This window comes from Heteronotia binoei, chromosome 12, assembly GCF_032191835.1.
Source record: "Heteronotia binoei isolate CCM8104 ecotype False Entrance Well chromosome 12, APGP_CSIRO_Hbin_v1, whole genome shotgun sequence".
In the NCBI taxonomy this organism is placed as follows: Eukaryota; Metazoa; Chordata; class Lepidosauria; order Squamata; family Gekkonidae; genus Heteronotia; species Heteronotia binoei.
The window spans coordinates 11214341-11239970 of record NC_083234.1 but is presented as its reverse complement, the minus strand read 5'-3'; the positions used below and the strand labels follow the sequence as shown (position 1 = coordinate 11239970).

Genomic DNA, 25630 nt, shown 5'->3' with positions numbered 1-25630 from the left:
GAAGGAAGGAAGGAAGGAAGGAGGGAGAAGACTGCAGATTTATACCCCGCCCTTCTCTCTGTATCAGAGACTCAGAGCACCATGCAATCTCCTATATCTTCTCCCCCCCAGAACAGATACCCTGTGAGGTGGGTGGGGCTGAGAGGGCTCTCCCAGCAGCAGCCCTTTCAAGGACAACCTCTGCCAGAGCTATGGCTGACCCAAGGCCATTCCAACAGGTGCAAGTAGAGGAGTGGGGGAATCAAACTCGGTTCTCCCAGAAAAGAGTCCGTGCACTTAACCACTGCACTAAACTGGCTCTACACCAAACAGGAGGGAAGGAAGGAAGGAAAATATATGGCGAGGGAGGAGGGAAGGAGAGGTGTAAAGAAAGGAACTTTAACCTTAAATGCATTCTCCAATCTGCTGGCTGGCTTATTCCTTATTTGATTTCTATCCCACCCTCCCCGCCGAGGCAGGCTCAGGGTGGCTCACAGCATAAGACCACAACAAACAGTTAAAATCCGTACAGTATGGTAAAATTTCACATTCAATAATTAAAACAGTCAAAAATAATTTGGCTTGGCTTGGAGAAGTGATTTAAAGAGAGAAATGCCTTCTCTGCACCAGCCAACTGGGCTGGGGAGGGGCTTCGAGAGCCACTCAATATGTGTGAAAGAGCCACATGTGGCTCCCGAACCACAGTTTGGCCACCCATGTTTCAAGACATAAGGACAGATGGACTCGCATTTTAGCTGTACCTGAAGAGGTGAGCAGTGGCTCATGGAAATTCCTCCCCTGCTACAAATCTCCTTCGTCTTTACGGTGCTGCTGGACTCTGGCTCTTTCTACTAGCCCAAGGAAGGAAAGTGATGTGGGGAAAGTTCAAGATAACTTTGTCCTTGATTCTTCAAAGAAACGTTCAGAATTCCTTCAACCCGCAGGTCAGATCTTAACTTGATGGTTCCGAGGGATGCTGCGGATAAAGTAATCAAAAGTTGGAGAGGCCCGGAAAGAACCAACCGGGCACAGTTTCTATCAGCTGTAAGGGGGCGAAGAGTGTTATCCTAAATAGTTACATTCTTCTAAGTTTGTTGCACTCAAGGGGGTTAGGGTTAACTCCACCTAGGATTGCACTGGAAGGCGTTTTCTGAACTATTCAATTTCGACAAGTCAGAATGAAAAGAACTTGTCCTGGCCGTTCCTTTAGTTCTTTGATGCACCTGTTTCTTTGTTTTACTTCTTCATCCAAAGGGTGATTAACGTGTGGAATTCACTGCCACAGGAGGTGGTGGTGGCTACATGCATAGACAGCTTCAAGAGGGCATTGGATAAGCATATGGAGCAGAGGTCCATATGGATAAGCATATGGAGCAGAGGTCCATTAGCCACAGGGTATAGATGGAACTCTCTATGTGGAGCAGTGATGCTCTGTATTCTTGTGCTTGGGGCACCCACAGTGGAAGGGCTTCTAATGTCCTAGCCCCACTGATGGACCTCCTGATGGCACCTTTTTTTTTTTTTGCCCTTGTGTGTTGGACTGGATGGGCCATTGGCCTGATCCAACATGGCTTCTCTTATGTTCTTATGTGACACAGAGTGTTGGACTGGATGGGCCACTGGTCCGATCCAACGTGGCTTCTCTTAGTTTCTGATGTACTTTTATACCTTGCCTTTCTTCCTAAGGGGGACCCAACACATTGTTCTCCTCTCCTCCATTTTCTCCTCAAAACAATCCTGTGAGGTAGGCTAGGCTGAAAGCGGCATATCGTCACCCAGCGAGCTTCCACGGCAGTGTGGAGATTTAATCCTGGGTCTCCCAGATCTTAACCCAACACTCCAAACACGACGCTGTCTTGTCTCCCTTTACAAATCGCCTGGAGTGCTTTGCAATGTCAACTATGAAGAGATTGAATAGTACACAATCTCCAGTAGTCGAAACCAGTGTTCCCTCTAAACTGGGTTAGCGTGAGCTAGCTCACAGATTTTTAGCCTCCAGCTCACACATTTTTGTCTTAGCTCAGGAAGGATGACCTCAGAGCACAATAATTGTCGTTTTAACAATATATTAATAACACATGGTTACAATATTTAATTATCTTTTTCTTATACTAAACCATATGATATTTCACCCCCCTCCCTCCAATGTTGACTTCCCCGAAGTTATAAATTTCCAGTTAATTCTAAAGGTACCACTAATCTATCAAAATGTAATACTTTTGATTAATACTAAAAAATTGTCCAATGTCTTTTTACGTTCCACTCTTTCTCCATATATCCTTTAAATTTCTTCCACTCCTTTTTGAATAAGTCTAAGTCATAGTCTCTTAAAGTTTTAGTTAATTTGTCCATCTCACTCCACGATAAAACTTTCACAATCCAATCCCATTTCTCTGGTATTGTTCCTTGTTTCCAATGTCCTAGCAGCTGAGAGCAAATACCAAATTAAAGTCCCGTCTTCCTTTGGAAATTTTTCTAATTGTAATCCAAGCAAAAAGGTCTCTGCAGTTTTCTTGAAATCGTAACCCAAAATTTTGGAGATGTCTTGTTGTATCATCTTCCAATACTCCTTCGCTTTTTCACAAGTCCACCACATATGAAAGAAAGAACCTTCATGAGCACAATAATTTATGCAGGAGCTCACAACGTTAACGCCAGTAGCTCATAAAGTAGAATTTTTGCTCACAAGACTCTGCAGCTGAGAGGGAACATTGGTCAAAACCTAACTAGGCAGCAATCTGCGACTAATCAACCCTGCTGCAGCGATCTACTTCCAGTAGGATGGCCAGTCAAACAGCAAATGCTGAAAGATCTTCTCGCATCTCAATCCACTGTGACGGGCTCTGCGGTTGCCAAGCAGTGCGTGCGTTTGAAGTGATCAATAGCAAAGTTGCAGATTAAAGGGACCTGTTTGGAACCATCCATCACTGCCATGTACAGAGCTGCCTGTCAGGCTGCGACGGGGAAAAAAAAGAGAGATGATGTGAAACAATTCTGTCGGGAGGTTTTTAACACTCTTTACAAATTGCCGCAGTGAATAACTTGTTGCTTGTATTTATCCCTTTTCAAATTGTCTCTTCGCTGAAGTCATCCATCTTCATTCGTCAACTAGTGGCACCAGGATGCTGTACAGTCACCTCATTATTTCACACTGGAGAAGAGTGTCACAAGGAGGTACCTGATGGTGGTGGGTGCCCAATCCAGATCTGCTATGGCAACCCTGATTTCAGAGAGAGAGAGAGAGAGAGGTGCAAGGAACTCCTTTGTAGCAGGAACTCCTTTGCATATTAGGCCACGCACCCCTGATGTAGCCAATCCTCCAAGAGCTTACAGTAGGCCTTGTAAGCTCTTGAAAAATTGGCTACATCAGGGGTGTGTGGCCTAATATGCAAAGGAGTTCCTGCTACAAAAAAGCCCTGGAGAATTGTAATGTTGCATACATGTATCTGAAGAAGAGTACATGTTTCTGAAGAAGAAGCTGATGCCCAGAATAAAACTTTGGTGGTCTTAAAGGTGTCACTTAAGTGACGAAGTGTGGTTGCACATGATAGCTTAGAATTCAACTTTAAGAACATAAGAGAACATAAGAGAAGCCATGATGGATCAGTCCAATGACCCATCCAGTTAAATACTCTGTGTCACACAGTGGCCAAAAAACCCCAGGTATCATCAGGAGGTCCATCAGTGGGGTCAGGAGACTAGAAGCCCTCCCACTGTGCCCCCCCAAGCACCAAGAATACAGATCATTGCAGCCCCAGATAGAGAGTTCCAACAATACGCTGTGGTTAATAGCCACTGATGAACCTCTGCTCCATATAAGAACAGAAGAGAAGCCATGTTAGATCAGGCCAATGGCCCATCCAATCCCCTCTTGAAGCTGTCTATGCTTGCAGCCGCCACCACCTCCTGTGGCAGTGAATTCCATGTGTTAATCATGGTGCACTCCATGTCTTGTGAGCCGCCCTGAGCCTGCCTCGGCAGCCAGCTCAAGGTTCACTCAGCCTTCCATCCTTCCAAGGTTGGTAAAATGAGTACCCAGCTTGCTGAGGGGGAAGCGTAGATGATTGGGGAAGGCAATGGCAAAGCACCCCGTAAAAAGTCTGCCCTGAAAATGTTGTAATGCAACATCACCCCAGAGTCAGAATGGACTGGTGCTGCACGGGGGACTACATGCGTTCATGTATTCAGTCCCAGATCTGCATTTCCAAAGGGGGGGGGGGGTTAGAACTCATTTACAATAACCAAGACATGTAGTTGAACCATAATAAGCAAAACAGGAAGGTTCCAATTCAAATTCTGACCGATACCAACTCTTCTGCAGGAAGACTTAAGAAGCAATTTTGGGTTGCCTAGCAACCACAGAAGACACTCAACCCCTTCCTGATCAGCTGGAAATGGATAGAATGCGCAATCTGCCACAGCTATAGGTGGCATGGGGTAAAAGTTACAAAAACGTCAGCCCATCTCATCCCAAAACACGGGCGCTTGTTCTTTGGCGCATTCTTTTCTGACATTATAAAAACCCCCACCATTTCCCTGTATTCGCCGGAACGTACATGCCGATTAGCACATTGTCTTATGCATTCACGATGGGTTAGGAATACGTAATAAAAGTTAAGAAATAATTAGAATCATAATTAGAATGCAATTAAAATTCCTAATTAAAATGGAGCGCGAGCGAGCAAGATTGCCTGGATATCACGGAACCGCAGGCTGCGGCTGAAAGCGAGGCCTCTTCTCACTCTTTACCAGGTTGAAATGAAAATATTTGAGTTGATCACAGATAAATGCACGATCTTGGTGTTACAGTAAACACCATACGGCAGCAGGGGGCTCATTTGCATGGCCACCCACCGTCAGGAATAATCGAGCAGAACCAGCTGTATTTTGGCTTGGTTTTTTCCTTTCTTTCTTGGAGAACCGTTGGTCATTTCAGCACTTTCTCTGCAGTTATTTTCTGCTTCCACAGAACGGAGCGGGGAGACTCTACTTGGGGATAAGTCGAGTTAATTACGGCGGCTGCCGCGCCACCCTCGGTAATTTAGAAAGTCAGCTTTGGAGATTATTGGTGTATTTCTTCGCATGATGTCATTTCTTCCACCACCAAAGAAAATGATCACCCAGCATGCACGGGGCTGGGGAAGAAAGAGACACAAGCAGCTCGCAAAAACAGCCGTCGTGTTCATCGCACGTCCAGGTTGCTCTGGAAGAGCAGAATAGTAATAGAACCAGGGCTTTTTTCCCCCAGCAGGAATGCACAGGAACACGGTTCCAGTTGGCTTGGTGTCGGGGGGTGTGGCCTAATATGCAAATGAGATCCTTGGTGAGCTTTTGCTACAAAAAGCCCTGTGCGGAACAATGGTTATATCAGGGGGTGTGGCCTAATATGCAAATAAGTTCCTGCTACACCCCCCACCCCGATTAGGCCTATCCAGCACATCCTGAGGTAACAGATGCCATAAAGTTCCTCATGTACTGTGCCAAGAATTTTTTTCTTTGGTCGGTGCTGAACCCATTGCTGATCTGTTTTGAGGGTGTTCCCAGCAAGACTAGCACAAGACATTTGGTTGCCCAGAGCAAAATAAGCTATCGCTTCCTTCTGTGCCAACACTGGCCAGGTCCACGTAAAGCTACTATAGAACCACCACAAGAACTCAACTTGGGCCCAGGCACAGGTAGGGTTGCCAATCTCCAGGTGGGGGCAGGGGATCCCCCTGTTTGGAGACCCTCCCCCCGCTTCAGGGTCATCAGAAAGCGGGGGGAGGGGAGGGAAATGTCTGCTGGGAACTCTATTATTCCCTATGGAGATTTATTCCCATAGGAAATCATGGAGAATTGATCTGCAGGTATCTGTGGCTCTGGGGTGGGGCTGTTTTTTGGGGTAGAGGCACCAAATTTTCAGTATAGCATCTAGTACCTCTCCCCAAAATACCCCCCAAGTTTCAAAAAGATTGGACCAGGGGGTCCAGTTCTATGAGCCCCCAAAGAAGATGCCCCTATCCTTCATTATTTCCATTGAAAAGGTGTGCCGTCCCTTTAAATGTGAGGGTCAGAACTCCCTTTGGAGTTCAATTATGCTTGTCACAGCCTTGATCTTGGCTCCACCCCTAATGTCTCCTGGCTCCACCCCCAAAGTCCCCAGATATTTCTTGAATTGGACTTGGCAACCCTAGGCACAGGTGCCATTGATCCATGAACACGTGAAACTGCCTTATACTGGATCAGATGCTTGGTTTATCAAGGCCACAGGAGGTGGTGGCAGCTACATGCATAGATGGCTTCAAGGGGGGATTGGATAAGCATATGGAGCAGGGGTCCATCAGTAGCTATTAGCCATAGGGTATAGATGGAACTCTCTGTCTGGGGCAGGGATGCTCTGTATTCACAGATGCACATAAGCTAAACAAAGCCGAATATGGCAAAGCTATAATGTTGCCAGGAAGTTTCCACAGCAACTAAGCTTTATATACTAGTCCAAGCGGAACAGAGTCTCATGTGAACTTTTTGACTTATCAGGGACCAGACTATTGAGTCTCAGAATCTACTCTGCCTCTTTTTAAGAAATAGCATTCTGTCATTAGGACAATCTGATCTATCTATAGTCCAGAATGTGAAGTCCATGGGGACTAATGAGAATCTCCACAATCAGAGGCAGTCCACCTCTGAATCCCAGAGCCAGGAGGCAATGTCAGGGCCCTTGCCTCTCTATCTTGTTGTTCGCTCTCCAGATGTACTGGTTGGCCACTGTGTGAGAGAGGATGCTGAACTAGATGGACCACTGGTCTGATGCAGCACCGCTCTTCTCATGTTTTTTATCAGAGCATGGCCTCGGCCTCTATGCCCTCTTGTTGGCTCTCCAAAGGAAATGGTTGGCCACTGTGTGAGAGAGGATGCTGAACTAGATGGACCACTGGTCTGATGCAGCACCACTCTTCTCATGTGTTTTTATCAGAGCATGGCCTCGGCCTCTATGCCCTCTTGTTGGCTCTCCAAAGGAAATGGTTGGCCACTGTGTGAGAGAGGATGCTGAACTAGATGGACCACTGGTCTGATCCAGCACAACTCTTCTCATGTTTTTATCAGAGGATAAACACAGTGGCCAACTCAACCTCTATGCCCACTTGTTGGCTCTCCAGAGGAAATGGTTGGCCACTTTGTGAGAGAGGATGCTGAACTAGATGGACTACTGGTCTCATCCAGCAGTGATCTTCTGAAGGAAAGGTGGACCAGAAGGACAACTGGTTTTTTTTAAAAAAGTTAAATATTCATTTTTGCTTCCCACCTGTGCAGGTGGATGGATACTTCTATTTGAGCGTAATCATCCCCAGTGCCAAGGTCTTCACTAACTTTTATCTCAAGATGGGGCAAATTCCTCTTTCTTCTCCATGGCCAGCTCACCGCCCCCCCCCTCTGCTTCATCATTTCATCTTCTCATTTCACATCTCTTTCTAGAAGTTAAATGTATCATTTCGGCCCGTGAATTTTTCTTTCCACCGTTTCCCAGCCTTATGACCGAATGCTTCAATTTATCCACTGTCCAAAGTCTTGAAGCCACTAGCTTCTCATAATTTATGCCTCGCACTGTCTGGTTTTTATTTGGTTCGCCAACATATTCTGGGAATAGAGCCGGCCGTGAAAGATGCTACACAAAATAAAACTCGTGTTGTCCGATAAATCTTCTGCCAAGTTAAGGAAGAAAATGGCAAGCTGAAAGGAGCGGGGAGTTGATAGGGCTCACTTAGCATCATTGGGGGGAATAATTTGTTCCTTGGCGGAGCAGAAATTGCCCAGCAAAAATCTACAGCTAAATTATAAGAGAGTTCAAGCCAGAGGTTCACTGTGGTCCCTTTCAACCTTGAAATCTGTCAATCTGTAGGAAATATTATTCTCATTATGCCAGAATATGGAGCTCTTGACAGAGATCACAAACTCAAACCCAAGAGGAATTGCTGAGCTGAAAGCAACAGACATTACAATCTGCATATTTACTGTCAAAACGGCTATCTTTCGTCCTGTCACGAGGCTCTCGGTCTCTGCATTGGTGGCTTGCATTTAGGCCTGTATCTGTAACGGAGATGGTTCAGAGGAATCAGAATGCATGAAAATGTGTGAAAGCTGGAAGATGGGCATCGATAAATCCCTGTGACTAGTGGACAAGGACTAACCGCTGTAGCGTGATGCTTTATGGATTAGCTGTTGGTTGTTGCTGTTTTTTTAACTGAATCTTTATTTGGGAGGCCAAGAAGTAGGAGGGAATAGCCAACAGGAGCTCACAGGAGCACAGATCCTGAACCTTTCTGATGGTTCCCCCTCTTCCTCCCTACCTACCTTGTCCAATGAATAGTAGGTGCAGCTGCATAACAATCCCTGGATTAAGAGAGCAGCCAGCCAGCCAGCCGTCAGGGGCTTTGCCACGCCCCCAGCAGCCCTCATTAACCCCTGGAGAAGCCCACGCCACCCTTTCTCCACTTCAGGAGAGCCAATTTGCTGTAGTGGTTAAGTGTGCAGACTCTTATCTGGGAGAACCGGGTTTGATTCCCCACTCCTCCACTTGCACCTGCTGGAATGGCCTTGGGTCAGCCATAGCTCTGGCAGAGGTTGTCCTTGAAAGGGCAGCTGCTGTGAGAGCCCTCTCAGCCCCACCCACCTCACAGTGTGTCTGTTGTGGGGGCAGAAGACATAGGAGATTGCAAGCTGCTCAAGGAGAAGGGCAGGGTATAAATCTACAATTCTTCTTCTTATGTGATTTTGGGCGGTGCATGACTTGCTGGCCGTTGGACTGGGGAGGGTTGCCCAGGAGAGCCCCAGACAAGCGAGACCTGCTTGAGTTGGCTAGAGATCAAGGAGGCCTTACTTGCCTAGGGCTCTCCTTTCTTGCAACGGATCGCTTTTGGCTGGGGGAGGGCATACGCTAATGAGTTATGCTATTGAGCTCCACCACCAATTTTTCTACAAAATGACCCCTGGGAATAGCTGTCTGGTACCACCAGAAGTCAATTAGGTAATCGAAGGTTGATAGGCTGGTAGATCAGATGGAGAACATGGTGGCTTCCTTTGGTGCAGACTGAGTGCAACATGTGGGGATTAGATGTCCATCTGATGCTGTTTAATATTGTTGCATCACTACTATATCTGTCTAGCTCAGAGTTCTTTGACAGGCAGCTATTCTCCTGAGTCTTCAGTCCTTCATAACATCTGCTACCTAAGATACTTCCTGGAAATGCTAAGGACTGAACCTAGGATCTTCTCCATTAGGAAGAACTTCCTGACCGTTAGAGTGGTTCCTCAGTGGAACAGGCTTCCTCGGGAGGTGGTGGGCTTTCCTTCTTTGGAGGTCTTTAAGCAGAGGCTCCATGACTATCTGACAGCAATGCTGATTCTATGACTTACTATGAATTTAGGCGGATCATGAGAGGGAGGGCAGGAAGGGATGGACCAGCACTCAGCTCTTGTGACTCTTTCTTACACACCCAGGGTAATGCTGATCAACACTTTGGGTGCAAAGGAAGATAGAACTTTAATTTGGTACTTACTTTCAGCTGCAAGGACATTATATGCGCAGTTATGGAAGCAAGATAAAATACCAGAAAAATGGGACTGGGTTGTTAAAGTTATGTCATGGAGTGAAATTGATAAACTTACAAGAATCTTAAAAGACTGTGAGTTGGATGGATTTAAAATGGACTGGAGAAAATACAGAAGATATATAGAAAAAGAATGGGAAATAAAAGGACGGGCAATCTTTTTGTTAAAAACATTAAAATGAAGAACGAAGGTGTATTATAATAATGAAAGGGTTATGTATTAGTAATATTAGAAATATGTATTTTCTTGAAGAATAACAATTTTATATTTTTCTGTTCTATTTTTATTTTATAAGATTCTTAAGAGATAAGGTTACTTTCTTTTTATAAGTATTTTAATCAAATGACACCAGCGGGAGTCAAGATATAAGGGGGAAGAAAGGGTGAAAAATAGCAATGTTTGAGATAGCTAAAGAGTCTATTAACGCTTTATTGAATTTGAATATCATATGTAACTGTGTAAAATGCTTAATTTTAACTGTGTAAAACACTTAATTTAATATTTTAATGTTAGATTTTATGTGCTGTGAGCCGCCCTGAGCCACCTTTGTGGGAAGGGTGGGATATAAATCATAAATAAACTAAACTAAACTAAAACTATGTTGCTAAAATAAAAGTGTTTTTACACACACAAAAACCCCACTTTGGGTACAGGAAAGAATTTTCCTCCAGGCTAGATTGGCCCAGGCATCCTGGAGGGGTTTTTTTTGCCTTTCTCTGGGCATAGAGCAGGGGTAACTGGGGGAGTGGTGGGGAGGTAGCTGTGAATTTCCTGCTTTGTGTAGGGGGTTGAACTAGATAAGTCTCTGGATTTCCTCCAGTTCTATATGCCTATGTTTCTATGTAAATTATGGGCTCTGCCAATCAATCGTGGTTCCTCCTTTGCACATCTGCAAGCTTTATATACGGCTGGATTGCCCTTCTGGTGTCACCTGATCCTTTAGTCCATGAAGATTTTGAAATATATGTCCACAAAAGAACCAGACCACTAGTCCACCTATCTAGCTTGCTCTTTCTGGTAGCAGTGCACCCGGCTCTAAGGCAGAGAAAGGTCTGTCTCAATACCTATCAGCTGGAGATACGGGCAATTGAACCTGGACTCTTCTGCATGCAAGCCATATGCTCTACCACTGAGTCACGGCCCCTCCCAGTCATCCATCTCAGAACATACAGGACACCATGTTGGATCAGACCAATGGCCCATCTAGCTTCATATTGTCTACTCTGAGCAGTGGTGGTAGTCCAGGGACTCAAGCAGACAAAAAAATTTTCTTAGCCCCTGCTAGTTGGAGATATTTATCCATCCATCCATCCATCCATCCATCCATCCATCCATTCATTCATTCATTCATTCATTCATTCATTCATTCATTTCTATCTCGCCCTTCCTAAACCAGCTCAGGGCAGGTCACATTAGAGATAAAACAATTACAAACATTTTTTTAAAAAAAACCCATAAAATCACACAGACCCATCCACAATTAAAATTCAACCATTACAGTTTAAGATGGCATCCACTTAAAAAAAAAAAAAACCTAATCCTTGGCTGAACAATAAATAGATGAATATATGATTGAGTCTTCATAGAATGGGTGGGATATAAATCTAACAAGATAGACAGACAGACAGACAGATAATCAAAACAGTCCTAATTGGGCCAGTATGTGGCAGGGAAGCCATATTGATGGCCGGTAATGCCCATCGCTTCAACTAAAGAGGGACAGATTTCTGTATTAGTATTTATGAACTGAAGTACATTGCCCAGAGCCAGGGCTTTTCTCTTTTTCTTTTTGTAGCAGGGACTCCTTTGCATGTTAGGCCACATGTCCCTGATGTAGTCAATCCTCCGAGAGCTTACAAGGCTCTATGTACGAGGCCTACTGCAAGCTCCAGCAGGATTGGCTACATCAGGGGTGTGTGGCCTAATATGCAAAGGAGGTCCTGCTAGAATTCCTTACAGGGCTCTTCATACAGGGCCTACTGTAAGCGCCAGGAGGATTGGCTACATCAGGGGTGTGTGGCCTAATATGCAAAGGAGGTCCTGCTAGAATTCCTTACAGGGCTCTTCTTACAGGGCCTACTGTAAGCTCCAGGAGGATTGGCTGCATCAGGGGTGAGTGGCCTAATATGCAAAGGAGGTCCTGCTAGAATTCCTTACAGGGCTCTTCTTACAGGGCCTACTGTAAGCGCCAGGAGGATTGGCTACATCGGGTGTGTGGCCTAATGGGCAAAGGAGGTCCTGCTAGAATTCCTTACAGGGCTCTTCTCACAGGGCCTACTGTAAGCGCCAGGAGGATTGGCTACATCAGGGGTATGTGGCCTAATATGCAAAGGAGCTCCTACTAAAAAAGAAGCCTTGCCCAGAGCCCTGCAGTAGCAGAGATTGGGCAATCCGTAAATTGAAGGAGGAGGAGGAGGAAGACCTTTTGCATGCAAATAGAGTGCTCTGCCCCTAAGCCCCAATCCCTCCAGGTTGCAGCCCAGTTCAAACTATCTTCAATTCCCTCTCTTGACCAGCATGCCCAGGGGCGTGGGCCGCCAGTGTCAAAAACATCAGCGTGCCCAGTTGGAGTCCCACCATGCCAGACACCCATATGGCTTTCCTGTGTGGTCGCTCAGTTCTGCCATAGTTTACTGTCTTTTGGGACAGCTGGTTGATTAGCCTGCAGTCTGGCCTTCAGCCAAAGTATTATATGATTAAATCCACATGATTTACGGAAGACAGCACTGCAATAAATATCTCCTTTTTGGCAAACCCAGCATGCCGACCTCAGTTAGAGTCGCCCAGAGTAGGGGGCGGGGGCTATGGCTTTAATAAGGATTAGTAAAGGGAATTTCAAGCAACGCTGTGGCTTCCCAAATGTTGAGTGGGGGGGGGGAGGAAAGACCTGGGGCAGGCTGATACCTGTGGGAGTGCCACACCAAGGGGGTGATTTGCATGTGTGAATGAGCCATCACAAATCCAGCTTACCTCCCATTCCCTCACACATAATATTTTGTCAAGAGAGTCAGCTCAAGCATTCTGTTGGCAGTTGTCAAGCGTGAACCACAGGTATGAACATAAGAACATAAGAGAAGCCATGTTGGATCAGGCCAATGGCCCATCCAGTCCAACACTCTGTGTCACAGAAGAACATAAGAGAAGCCATGTTGGATCAGGCCAATGGCACATCCAGTGCAACACTCTGTGTCACATAAGAACATAAGAGAAGCCATGTTGGATCAGGCCAATGGCACATCCAGTCCAACACTCTGTGTCACATAAGAACATAAGAGAAGCCATGTTGGATCAGGCCAGCAGCCCATCCAGTCCAACAATTTGTGTCACATAAGAACATAAGAGAAGCCATGTTGGATCAGGCCAGCGGCCCATCCAGTCCAACACTCTGTGTCACATAAGAACATAAGAGAAGCCATGTTGGATCAGGCCAGTGGCCCATCCAGTCCAACACTCTGTGTCACACAGTGGCCAATATATGTGTGTGTGTACACACACACACACACACACATACTGTGGCTAATAGGCACTGATGGACCTCTGCTCCATATATTTATCCAATCCCCTCTTAAAGCTGTCTATGCTTGTAGCTGCCACCACCTCCTGTGGCAGTGAATTCAACATGTGAATCACCCTTTGGATGAAGAAGTACTTCCTTTTATCCATTTTAACCTGACTGCTCAGCAATTTCATTGAATGCCCACGAGTTCTTGTATTGTGAGAAACGGGAGAAAAGGACTTCTTTCTCTACTTTCTCCATCCCATGCATCATCTTGTAAACCTCTATCATGTCACCCCGCAGTCGATGTTTCTCCAAGCTAAAGAGCCCCAGGCGTTTTAACCTTTCTTCATAGGGAAAGTGTTCCAAACCTTTAATCAATCTAGTTGCCCTTTTCTGCATTTTTTCCAATGCTATAATATCTTTTTTGAGGTGTGGTGACCAGAATTGCACACAGTATTCCAACTCTTTCTGTACTTAAAAAATTATCCTTATAGCATCCATTGGGCAAATCTTTGTAGTTTGAGTTTATGCACACCAGTGCATGGAGCTCAATGCGCTGAGTTAACTCCTACAAGCTGTGCCCACTGACACAGGAGTAAGCCCTTTTTTATAGGGCACCCTGTGGTCAGAGTGGTAAAGCTGCAATACTGCAGTCCAAACTCTGCTCACGACCTGAGTTCAATCCCAGCGGAAGCTGGGTTTAGGTAGCTGGCTTAAGGTTGACTCAGCCTTCCATCCAAGGTCAGTACAATGAGTACCCAGCTTGCTGGGGGGGGGGGAGGGAAGTGTAGGTGACTGGGAAAGGCAAGGGCAAACCACCCCATAAAAAGTCTGCCATGAAAACGTCATGATGTGACATAACCCCCACCCCACCCCCCAGAGTTGGAAATGACTGCTGCTTGCACAGGGGACAAGCTTTACCTTTAAGCCCTTTTGGATACCACAAGTCTTGTTGGTGGAAAATTCCATCAAATCACAGCCAATGTATGGTGACCCTCATAGGGTTTTCAGCACAAGAGACTTTCAGAGGTGTTTTGTCATTGCCTGCTAGGATTGCCAAGTCCAATTCAAGAAATATCTGGGGACTTTGGGGATGGAGCCAGGAGACTTTGGGGGTGAGGCCAGGAGACATTGGGGGTGGAGTCATGAGCAAGATTGGAACAAGTACAATTGAACTCCAAAGGGAGTTCTGGCCATCAAATTGAAAGGGACTGCACACATTTTCAATGCCTTCCCTCCATTAGAAAGGATAGGGGCACCTTCTTTGGGGGCTCATAGAATTGCTCCTCCTGGTCTAATCCTTTTGAAACTTGGAGGGTGTTTTGAGGAATGGCATCAGATGGTGTGCTGCAAATTTGGTGCCTCTGCCTCAAAGAACATCCCCCCCAGAGCCCCAGATACCCATGGATCAATTCCCTTTTATCCCCTATAGGAATCGTTCTCCATAGGGAATAATAGAATGCCCAGTAGACATTTCCCTCCCCCCCCCACTTTCTAAAGCTTTCTAAAGTGGGGGGAGGGCCTCCAAACCAGGGAACCCTGCCCTCTCTCTCTCTCTCTCTCTCACTCTCTCTCTCTCTCACACACACACACTTACTGGGTCTGGTTCCTCCACAATTTTACTTGCTCTGAAAATGAAAGCAAAAGAAATGGAGGGTCTGTGCTCTGATGAAACTGCTGCTGACTTTTCCCCATGAAGCGCTTCCTGTTTCCTGCTTCCTGCTCAGCTTTAAAGGCATGTATTTTAAAAACAGACCTGTTTGCAGGTTTCTAAACCTGCCGGAGCTCTAGAAGTACATGGTGACTGTGGGGGCAGGGCTTCCCACTGCCGGCCAGCTGGCCGGGGTCAGGGAGAAGCCTGTAAAACCAGGGTATCCCCCACTGGGACCTGGGGATTGGGAAGCCTATCTCCTGCCTCTACAAAGTGACCTCTTGACTTCCTTGTTAGTCTCCCATCCAAAAACTAACCAAGGCTGGCCTTGCTTATATCCAAGATCTGATGAGATTGGGCTAACCTGGGCCATGCAGGTCAGGGCACCACAAGTCTTACCTGGAATAAGCAAGCATAGAAATGGGCTGATAATCAACTAAAGCATGCAACCTTTCGAGATTCATGTTGGCCTGCAGTGAAGACTAGTGGTACATTATGGTCAGTTTAAATGTTTCATAGAATCAAACTGCAAATCCTTTTTTGGGACTGTATCTTTTAGGGCTGCAGAGGAAGAAGAAGAAGAAGAAGAAGAAGAAGAAGAAGAAGAAGAAGAAGAAGAAGAAGAAGAAGAAGAAGAAGAAGAAGAAGAAGAAGAAGAAGAAGAAGAAGAAGAAGAAGAAGATATTGGATTTATATCCCGCCCTCCACTCCGAAGAGTCTCAGAGCGGCTCACAATCTCCTTTACCTTCCTCCCCCACAACAGACACCCTGTGAGGTGGGTGGGGCTGGAGAGGGCTCTCACAGCAGCTGCCCTTTCAAGGACAACCTCTGCCAGAGCTATGGCTGACCCAAGGCCATTCCAGCAGGTGCAAGTGGAGGAGTGGGGAATCAAACCCGGTTCTCCCAGATAAGAGTCCGCACACTTAACCACTACACCAAACTGAATGCTCCATCCGCCATGGACACAAAACCTCTCTGCCCATTGGAAAAAATAGAAGAAGAACACAGATTTATACCCCACCTTTCTCTCTGAATCGGAGTGGCTTATAATCTCCTTTATCTCCTTCCCCCACAATAGACACCCTGTGGGGTGGGTGGGGCTGAGAGAGCTCTCCCAGCAACTGCCCTTTCAAGGACAACTCCTATGAAAGCTATGGCTGACCCAAGATCATTCCAGCAGCTGCAAATGGAGGAGTGGGGAATCAAACCCAGTTCTCCCAGATAAGAGTACACACACTTAACTACTACACCAAACTGGCTTTTAATAGGATATCTGAGGAAGGGAAGGCTGAATTTTTGACCCAGGGATGCTATCTTTCTACATGCAGACAAAGTATAACCCCTGCACTACCGACAAGCATTTTGGGGTAGTGGTTAAGTGCGCGGACTCTTATCTGGGAGAACTGAGTTTGATTCCCCACTCCTCCACTTGCACCTGCTGGCATGGCCTTGGGTCAGCCATAGCTCTGGCAGAGGTTGTCCTTGAAAAAGGGCAGCTGCTGTGAGAGCCCTCTCAGCTCCACCCACCGCACAGGGTGTCTGTTGTGGGGGGAGAATATATAGGAGAATGTAAGCTGCTCTTAGTCTCTGATTCAGAAAGAAGGGCGGGGTATTTAATCTGGCAGTCTTCTTCTTCTAAGATGCTTCTTCCCTCTGCAGCCTGAAGAAGCCGAGCTTCTATTTTAATATAACTATTTAATATAATGCTATTGAATATTCAAACTAGTCTTTGGTTTCCTTATTCAGCACTAAACCGACGAGGGTCTTGATCTTTGACTGGAATGGGGTGGGGGTTGAGGTGAGAAGGGGGGGGGGGGTTGAGGTGAGAAGGACTGCTGTGATTTTCATTTCCCAAAATTAATTAATTAATTACACCACAATTAATTAATTTTAACATAATTTGTAAATGGTTTTATGTCGGTTTTATAACTACAAATGTAAGTACTATGTATAATTTTATTGTACTGGATTCATATGTTGTGAGCTGCCCTGAGCCTGCTCTTGTGGGGAGGGCGGGATACAAATAAAAAGTATTATTATCATTATTATTATAAAACATGCCCGACTGAACACATGATGTTTGCAGGAGCTATCGACAAAATCAGAGGTGAATCAGATAGAGACAAAACTGACGACTATTAGCAGACACTTATGAATGAATCCTTCCCTATGTAGTCAATAGCAATTGACTAATTAATTGCTCTGTGTTATCATAATATTGACACCAGGATACCAATTCATTCTCCTAGTCACCCCGGCAAAGTCAATGGAGCTTCTGCAGTCTTTGTTGATCTGAAGATTTCCCAGGATTGTGTCAACCTCGGGCAGAGTTTACTTCTCCATCTGAAAACTTTATATGAATCATCAGTTAAATGGAAGTCAGATCTTAGTGGATTAGGATCTACAATATGAGGGTCTGTTACCTTAGGCAAATCTGTAGGAAGTGGACATATAAGATATCTTTAATGTTACTAGGAAATACATAGAAATACGCTTGGGGCTCTTTAGCTTGGAGAAACGTCGACTGCGGGGTGACATGATAGAGGTTTACAAGATAATGCATGGGATGGAGAAAGTAGAGAAAGAAGTACTTTTCTCCCTTTCTCACAATACAAGAACTCGTGGGCATTCAATGAAATTGCTGAACAGTCGGGTTAGAACGGATAAAACGAAGGTACTTCTTCACCCAAAGGGTGATTAACATGTGGAATTCACTGCCACAGGAGGTGGTGGCGGCTACAGGCATAGCCAGCTTCAAGAGGGGGTTAGATAAAAATATGGAGCAGAGGTCCATCAGTGGCTATTAGCCACAGTGTGTGTATATATGCATATATATATAAATTATTGCCACTGTGTGACACAGAGTGTTGGACTGGATGGGCCACTGGCCTGATGCAACATGGCTTCTCTTATGTTCTTCTGTGACACAGAGTGTTGGACTGGATGGGCCGTTGGCTTATCCAACATGGCTTCTCCTATGTTCTTATGTCCTTTTGTTTTACCTAGACTTGCAGCAACAGCAATTAACAGGCAACGTTTATCCCCTTTTATTGCTATCCAGACCAAATGGTCTTCCAATTTATTACACTATGTTGCCATTTGATCCTTTGTATCAGTTTACACTCTTAACCCACCAACTACGTGTATTTCAGCCCACTGTCCCCTGTCCCCTCGTCTGAAGAAGTACGCATGCATACGGAAGCTTGCATTCTGAATAAAACTTTGTTGGCCTTAAAGGTGAAACTTGACTTCTACTTTGTTCTTCTGCTTCAGACCAACACGACTGCCCGCTTGGATGTATCTACTTTGGCTCATGGTTTGGGAATTACCTACCGGCAGGGGTGGAATTCTAACAGCAGCTCCTTTGCATATTAGGCCACACCCCCTGATGTAGCCAATCCTCCAAAAGCTTACAAGGCTCTTTTTTGTAAGCTCTTGGATGATTGGCTACATCAGAGGGTGTGGCCTAATATGCAAAGGAGCTCCTGATAGAATTCCACCTCTGCCTACTGGTCATAATGCCTGATATTACCCACATGTTCTGTTTTTCTTGTGCACACTGTTGAGTGGTTTAGAATATGCACAATATTTTTTCTAATGATCTGGGTGTAAAAAATGAGTGTAGGAAATGCTGCTGATGAGAATTCTTGCTTCAAGGAAGGAAGGCGTAAAGGATTCCTCTCTGTGTGGCAAGAGTTCCATAAAGCAGGGGTGGCCAACGGTAGCTCTCCAGATGTTTTTTGCCTACAACTCCCATCAGCCCCAGGCATTGGCCATGCTGGCTGGGGCTGATGGGAGTTGTAGGCAAAAAACATCTGGAGAGCTACCGTTGGCCACCCTGCCATAAAGGACATGAATGCTGAATACTAGGAGCTATCCATGGTGCTGGAGGCTATGACCCCCCCTCCCCCTCCCAAAAAAGCAAAGAAATGGGTAGATTCAAGTCCAGTAGTACCTTAAAAAGGTAAAGGTAGTCTCCTGTGCAAGCACCAGTCATTTCTGACTCTGGGGTGACATTGCTTTAACAATGTTTTCATGTCAGATTTTTTTACGGGGTGGTTTGCCATTGCCTTTACCAGTCATCTGTACTTCCCTCCCCAGCCATCTGGGTACTCATTTTACCAACCTCAGAAGGAAGGAAGGCTGAGTCAACCTCGAACTGGCTACCTGAACCCAGCTTCCACCGGGTTTGAACTCAGGTCATGTGCAGAGCTTTGCCTGCAGTACTGCAGCTTTACCAACAGAATTAGAGTCTTTGAGAGTCAAAGCTCCTTTTGTGAGATACCAAAGATCATTCAGACCCATGCTGGTGTCTGGAGACTGCTCACTTCTGCTGCCACTCTTAAGATACCACGGGGGGGTGGTGGTGGTGGTGGTGGTTTACAAATCAGTTGGATCCAGACCACATTGGCAATATCCACTGTTTCCCCACTGAAGACTTCCCTATAGATGAAACACTATATCTGGGGCAGTGATGCTCTATATTCTTGGAGCTTGGGGGGGTCAACAATGGGAGGGCTTCTTGAGTCTAGCCTCACTTGTGGATCTCCTGATGGCACCAAGTTTTTGGCCACTGTGTGACACAGAGTGTTGGACTGGATGGGCCATTGGCTTGATCCAACATGGCTTCTCTTGTGTTCCTATGTTCTTTCATGTACCTCTTATTTATTTATTTATTTTATGATTTATATCCCGCCCTTCCCAACAAGTGGCTCAGGGCGGCTCACAACACAAAATTTCACATAAATAGGGACAGCAGACATCTAGTATAACTACACTTGGTTTCTTGTACCAGCTAGTCATAGGCCAGCCGGAAGAGGGTTGTCTTACAGGCCCTGCGGAACTGGGCAAGGTCCCGCAGGGCCCTCACCTCTTCCGGCAGCTGGTTCCACCAGGAAGGGGCCATAACAGAAAAGGCCCAGTCCCTGGTAGATATTAAGTGGGCTTCTTTTGGCCCGGGGATAACTAGGAGATTTCAAGTTCCCGATCTCAGTACTCTCTGGGGAACATGTGGGGAGAGACGGTCCTTCGGGTAGGCAGGTCCTAGGCCATATAGGGCTTTAAAGGTAATAACCAGCACCTTGTACCGGACTCGGTAAGCTATTGGCAGCCAGTGCAGATCCCGGAGCCCTGGCCGGATGTGCTCCCTTCTTGGGAGTCCTAACAGCAGCCGGGCCGTGGCATTCTGCACTAGCTGCAGCTTTCGGGTTCGGCACAAAGGCAGCCCCACATTCCTCATCCCCCAGAACAAGCATTTAGTGGAGATCAGTGGGCTGCAATGGGAAAGGAGAGGTAGAAATGTTCAGTTGTGCCAGTGGAAATTTTATTCTGGATCCAACCCAATCTTTGCAATATGTGAATAGTGCTGTACAACATGGTCAGTGGCCTGAAAAACGCCCACCTCAGTGGCAGATTTCCACCTGAACAGTCACGGATTAAAGCTTATTTTATTTTATTCTATTTTTCAAAATGTACATTACTTGTATTCTGCCTTTCTCACTGACGCTCAAAGTGGATGACACCGTGCAAATCGATGACATCGATAGCGCAGGACATCTAATAAGAAATTTATAAATTGTAGTCTTTGGGCGTTTTTTTTTAAATAATTGTTTTATTTACATTGTTTGCAGCCTTCAGTTACACAAGCTAGAAAGAGGGCTAATAAATGGTTTAAATAAACGAACAAAGAATAGGACTAGAGAAGTAAGAAACAATGCATACGTATTAGCCGTGACATGTTAACAATGCAGAAAATGGTATTGCATAAGTATAAAACAATGCAGTGAGACCAAGATAACGGATACAGCAAATAGCTTCTGCATACTACATTCCATAGTATTGCCTGCTATATTCCAGCCATCCGATTTCCTGTACTCTGTTGTTTTGAAGAGCAGGAGCTGTGGTTCAGTGAAAAAGCATCTGCCTTGCATTTAGAAGGTGCCAGGTTCAATCTGCAACATTTGCAGTTAAAAGGGAAAGGCAGTAGGTGACGTGAATTATCTCTGCCTGAGACCCTGGAGACCCGCTGCCAGTCTGAGTAGACAATACTGACTGGTGGGCCAGTCAGAGCTGGGAAGCAGCAGGGACTCATTGGGAGCTGTAGGTCAGCTGGCACTCAGCAACAGGGACTCCTCGTGAGAATAGCAGCTTTGTGCGGCCAGTTCTGAACCAGTGGAAGACAAGCTGGAAGAGGAGTTGCAGGCTCATCAAGGCTCACAATCAGCAGATGACTCAGAGTCACCAGCACCCAGCCCCGATGCAGCAGGATTGGCTCTCCCAGATAAGAATCCACACCCTTAACTACTGGCTCTCTGATTTCAAGTGAGAGTTATGAGCTGCCGATGACCATCATCCAAACAGGGCAATTTCAAAGTCTGATGGTATCTCTAATATTTGAAGGACTGTCTCCTGTACATCTGCCCGTTACTCTCAGATTTTGATATGTTTATTTCCTTCACTTTTGGGCACCACATTTAAGAAGAATTTAGACAAGCTGGAACGGGTCCAGAGGAGAGCGACAAAGATGGTGATGGGTCTGGAGACCAAGTCCTATGAGGAAAGGTTGAAGGAGATGGGGATGTTTAGCCTGGAGAGGAGGCGGCTGAGAGGTGATATGATCACCATCTTCAAGTACTTGAAGGGCTGTCATATAGAGGATGGTGTGGAATTGTTTTCTGTGGCCCCAGAAGGTAGGATCAGAACCAGTGGGTTGATATTAAATCAAAAGAGTTTCTGACTCAACATCAGGAAGAACTTCCTGACTGTTAGAGTGATTCCTCAGTGGAACAGGCTTCCTCGGGAGGTGGTGGGCTCTCCTTCCTTGGAGGTTTTTAAACAGAGTCTAGATGGCCATCTGACAGCAATGAAGAGCCTGTGAATTTAGGAGGAGGTATTTGTGGGTTTCCTGCGCTGTGCAGGGGGTTGGACTAGATGACCCTGGAGATCCCTTCCAACGCTATGATTCTATGATTGTCTGTGTTTTCCCTTGGAATTAAACCCAAACCAATGATGATCACGTAAATTAAGCTTATTAATTTCAGTTTGGTTCTTGCATCTGTTAAACGCATGAGGCATGCTAATTTGCTGCTCACCCATTGCCTATATATATGGACTGGTAACTTCCATTTCAACATATCTGAAGAAGCGTACGTGCAGAAGAAAAGTTATACCTTGAGTAAAGCTTTATTGGTCTAAAGGTGCCACTGGCCTTGAACTTTGTTCTTCTGCTTCAGACTACCCTTCTGACTCTGAACGAATAAAACACTGGGAATCTCTGCTCATAAAAGGGTATAAGCAGAGGGTTTTAGGCCAGTAGAACACTGATGACTTAACATCACTTTTGGGACTGAGAACGAACAAATGCCTACTGAAGACTCCCCTCCTCCTCCTCCAAGACTTGGCCAGTTAGGAAGGTTTCCAGAAGAGCCATTAAATCCTGAGACATCAACCTTTATAAACCATTGTCAATAAATTAGCTTCATTAGTTTAACAGCAGCATTGAGACCGCACTGATTAATTACTGCTCTGTTTGCCCGGCCCTGATACCAGCCTAGCGGGCTGCCTGTCTCAGTTCTTGGCTCACCATCCTGGAGGCGCCTGAAGTCCGACGTCCCTGCTTCTATCCGCAACACATTCCAATGCTCTTAAGCATGAAAAGTCCTCTGCACCCTTTAAACCTTTGCAGAGCTTTGAGAAAACCTCCGTAGTGCCTTCCTAAATATTCATGCTAGGAGTCCATCCAGCTGTGCACAGGAAGTGATCAAAGTCAAATCCACTCTGCTTGCATTTTCTTAATTCAAGCACCTTAGTTCTTTCAAGGCTGTTCTGCTCAACAGCAGTTCTGGGAGAGCTCTCTCAGCCCCACCTAGCTCACAGGGTGTCTGTTGTGCGGAGGGGAAGGGAAAAGGAGATTTGCAAGCCGCTCTCAGACCCCTCTGGCTAGCGAAGCATGGGGTATAAATCTTCTCTTCTTACATAATCACATTGATGATTTGTTCACAGTCTTGTGTCAAACCAATTTTATTATTGCAATGTATTGTAACGATATTTATAGAAAAAGCACTTAAAAAAAAGCACTAAAGCAAAAATAATACAAATACATCACTTTTCACCCCTTCCGTCCCCCTTATTTTTACCCCCGCTGGTGTTTGCTTAAATTGCTAAAAATAAAAGGTAATATCTGTTAGAAAAAACAACCTTATACGCTATCCTCTTAACCTTATCAAAAAAGATATTCTCTCTCTCTCTCTCTCTCTCTCGGCTTGACTTCGCGAACGAAGATTTAAGAAGGGTGCAGTAGTCCACGTCTGCTGCAGGCTCGCTGGTGGCTGACAAGACCAATGCGGGACAGGCAGGTCCGGCCACAGTGGCTGCAGGGAAAAGTCTGATTTGGGGTTCGTGCTGTAGCAGTGCGATTCTTCCTCAATCTCCTTTTGTCCTCAAGACCAGCTATGCGTGCATTCTCAAAAGAAGAGACAGCCTGGTGGATGGTATGCCTCCATGCTTTGCGATAGTCCAATAAAAACAAAAACCAAAAAAAAGAAAAAAAGACAATTCCATTTCTTTATAATTATTACTATAGTCCACCATTCCACAGAGCTTCAATTATTTTCAAACATCATTAAATGTCCCTTTACTTTCCAATGTTTTTCAACGTATATTTGGAATTTCTCCCACTCCATTTTAAACTTCTCCAAACCATAGTCTTTTAAAATTCTTGTAAGTTTGTCCATTTCACTCCAAGACATAACTTTTAAAATCCAGTCCCATTTTTACTGGTGTTTTATCTTGATTTGTTCACAGTCTTAAGAGCCTTCTTTTGAGTGGGTGGGGCTGTGGCTCAGTGTCAGAGCATCTGCTTGGCACCTGGAAGGTCCCAGGTTTGAGCCCTGGTGTCTCCAGGTAAAAGAACAAAGCAGGAGGTGACATGAAAGATCTCAGCCTGAGATCCTGGAGAGCTGCTGTCAGTCTGAGTAGACCATACTGATCTTGATGGATCAACGGTCCAAATCAGTAGAAGGCAGCTTCATGTGCCACGTGAGTGGACCTGTCCATGTGCACCTGATGGTATTGTGCAAAGTACCTGCTGTTGGTGTATGCTAATAGTTCACTGAATTGCTTTCAAGGTGGGTAGCCGTCTTGGTCTGTCTGTAACAGTGGAAAAGAGTAAGAGTCCAGTGCACCTTAAAGACTAACACTCAAGTGAACAAGTCACTCAAGGGAGCAGTGACTCATGAAAGCTCCTCACCTGCCCCAAATTTTGTTAGCCTTTAAGGTGCTCCTGGACTCTTGCTCTTTTCTACCGCTACTGAATTACTTTGATGACTTGTTTTTCCCCCAGAGTACTCAGAAGCAAGTCATCATTGAAAACCTGCCACCACTCTGAGGAGAGGTTCTGTTTTTGCACCTGCGTAATCACAGCCATGCATCAGCATCATGGTTCATCGTGGACTGAACAACAATCCCCAGGAAGCTGCAGGGCTGATGCACAAACTGTTGAAATCCAGTTTAAACCACTTGGGGGAGGGACGGTGTTTCAGTGGTAGAGCATCTGCTTGGAAAGCAGAAGGTCCCGGGTTCAATCCCCGGCATCTCTAACTGAAAGAGGGTCCAGGCAAATAAGCATGAAAAACCTCTGCTTGGGACCCTGGAGAGCTATGAATGGAGCTGTGGCTCAGTGGTAGAGCATCTGCTTGGTAAGCAGAAGGTCCCAGGTTCAATCCCTGGCATCTCCAACTAAAAAGGGTCTAGGCAAGTAGCCATGAAAAACCACAGCTTGAGACCCTGGAGAGACACAGGGAGGGGCTGTGGCACAGTGGTGCAGCATCTGCTTGGTAAGCAGAAGGTCCCAGGTTCAGTTCCCAGCATCTCCAACTAAAAAGGGTCCAGACAAGTAGGTGTGAAAAAACCTCAGCTTGAGACCCTGGAGAGTTGCTGCCAGTCTGTGTAGACAATACTGACTTTGATGGACTGAGGGTCTGATTTAGTAGAAGGCAGCTTCATATATGCTCACATATGTTCATACATTCTATGGGAGGGATGGTGGCTCAGTGGTAGAGCATCTGCTTGGCAAGCAGAAGGTCCCAGGTTCAATCCCTGGCATCTCCAACTAAAAAGGGTCCAGGCAAATAGGCATGAAAAACCTCAGCTTGAGACCCTGAAGAGCCGCTGCCAGTTTGAGTAGACAATACTGACTTTGATGGACTGAGGGTCTGATTCAGTATAAGGCAGCTTCATATGTTCATAACACACTCCACTTATGGGAGCAGGCAGACCAAACAGGCAAGGCTGAAATACTAGAAACTGAAAAGACAGAACATAGACAACAGCCAAGGAAAATACCACTTTCTGTTATCTGTTTTCCTTGTTTCCCCATGATGCAGAGTGTTAAAGCTGCAGTACTGCAGTCATAAGCTCTGCTCATGACCTGAGTTCGATCCTCAGCAGAAGCTGGGTTTTCAGGTAGCCGGCTTGAGGTTGACTCAGCCTTCCATCCTTCCGAGGTTGGTCCAATGAGTCCCCAGCTTGCTGGGGGGAAAGTGTAGAGGACTGGGGAAGGCAATGGCAAACCACCTCGTAAAAAGAAAGTCTGCCGTGAAAACGTTGTGAAAGCAACGTCATCCCAGAGACGGAAACGACTGGTGCTTGCACAGGGGACCTTTCCTTTTCCTTTTCTTTTCCTTTGATTGGTTGAGTCAGGACGTAGAAGAATTTCTGGTATTCACTGATTCAACCTCTGCTCTGATTCAAGTGGGTCCTTGGCGAGAAAGTCAAGATAACATAGTGCTTAGAGTGCCCATCTAGGGTGGAGGAAACCTTCAAGTTCAAGTATTATGCTGTCTTGGAAGTGGGTGACTTTGGGTTCGTCACTTTTTCTCAGCCAAACCCACTTCCAGGAGTTGCTGTAAAGAATAAAA

General features: G+C 45.7%; 2 non-coding genes across 2 annotated transcripts; both read left to right on the top strand.

Moving 5' to 3' along the window:
- The first annotated feature begins 24376 nt into the window (after nt 1–24376).
- Nucleotides 24377–24448, top strand: TRNAT-GGU (transfer RNA threonine (anticodon GGU)). The gene has a single exon. It is a non-coding gene; the product is annotated as a tRNA-Thr (tRNA).
- Nucleotides 24449–24746: 298 nt separating this feature from the next.
- On the top strand, nt 24747–24821 carry TRNAA-GGC (transfer RNA alanine (anticodon GGC)). The gene has a single exon. It is a non-coding gene; the product is annotated as a tRNA-Ala (tRNA).
- Nucleotides 24822–25630: the final 809 nt, after the last annotated feature.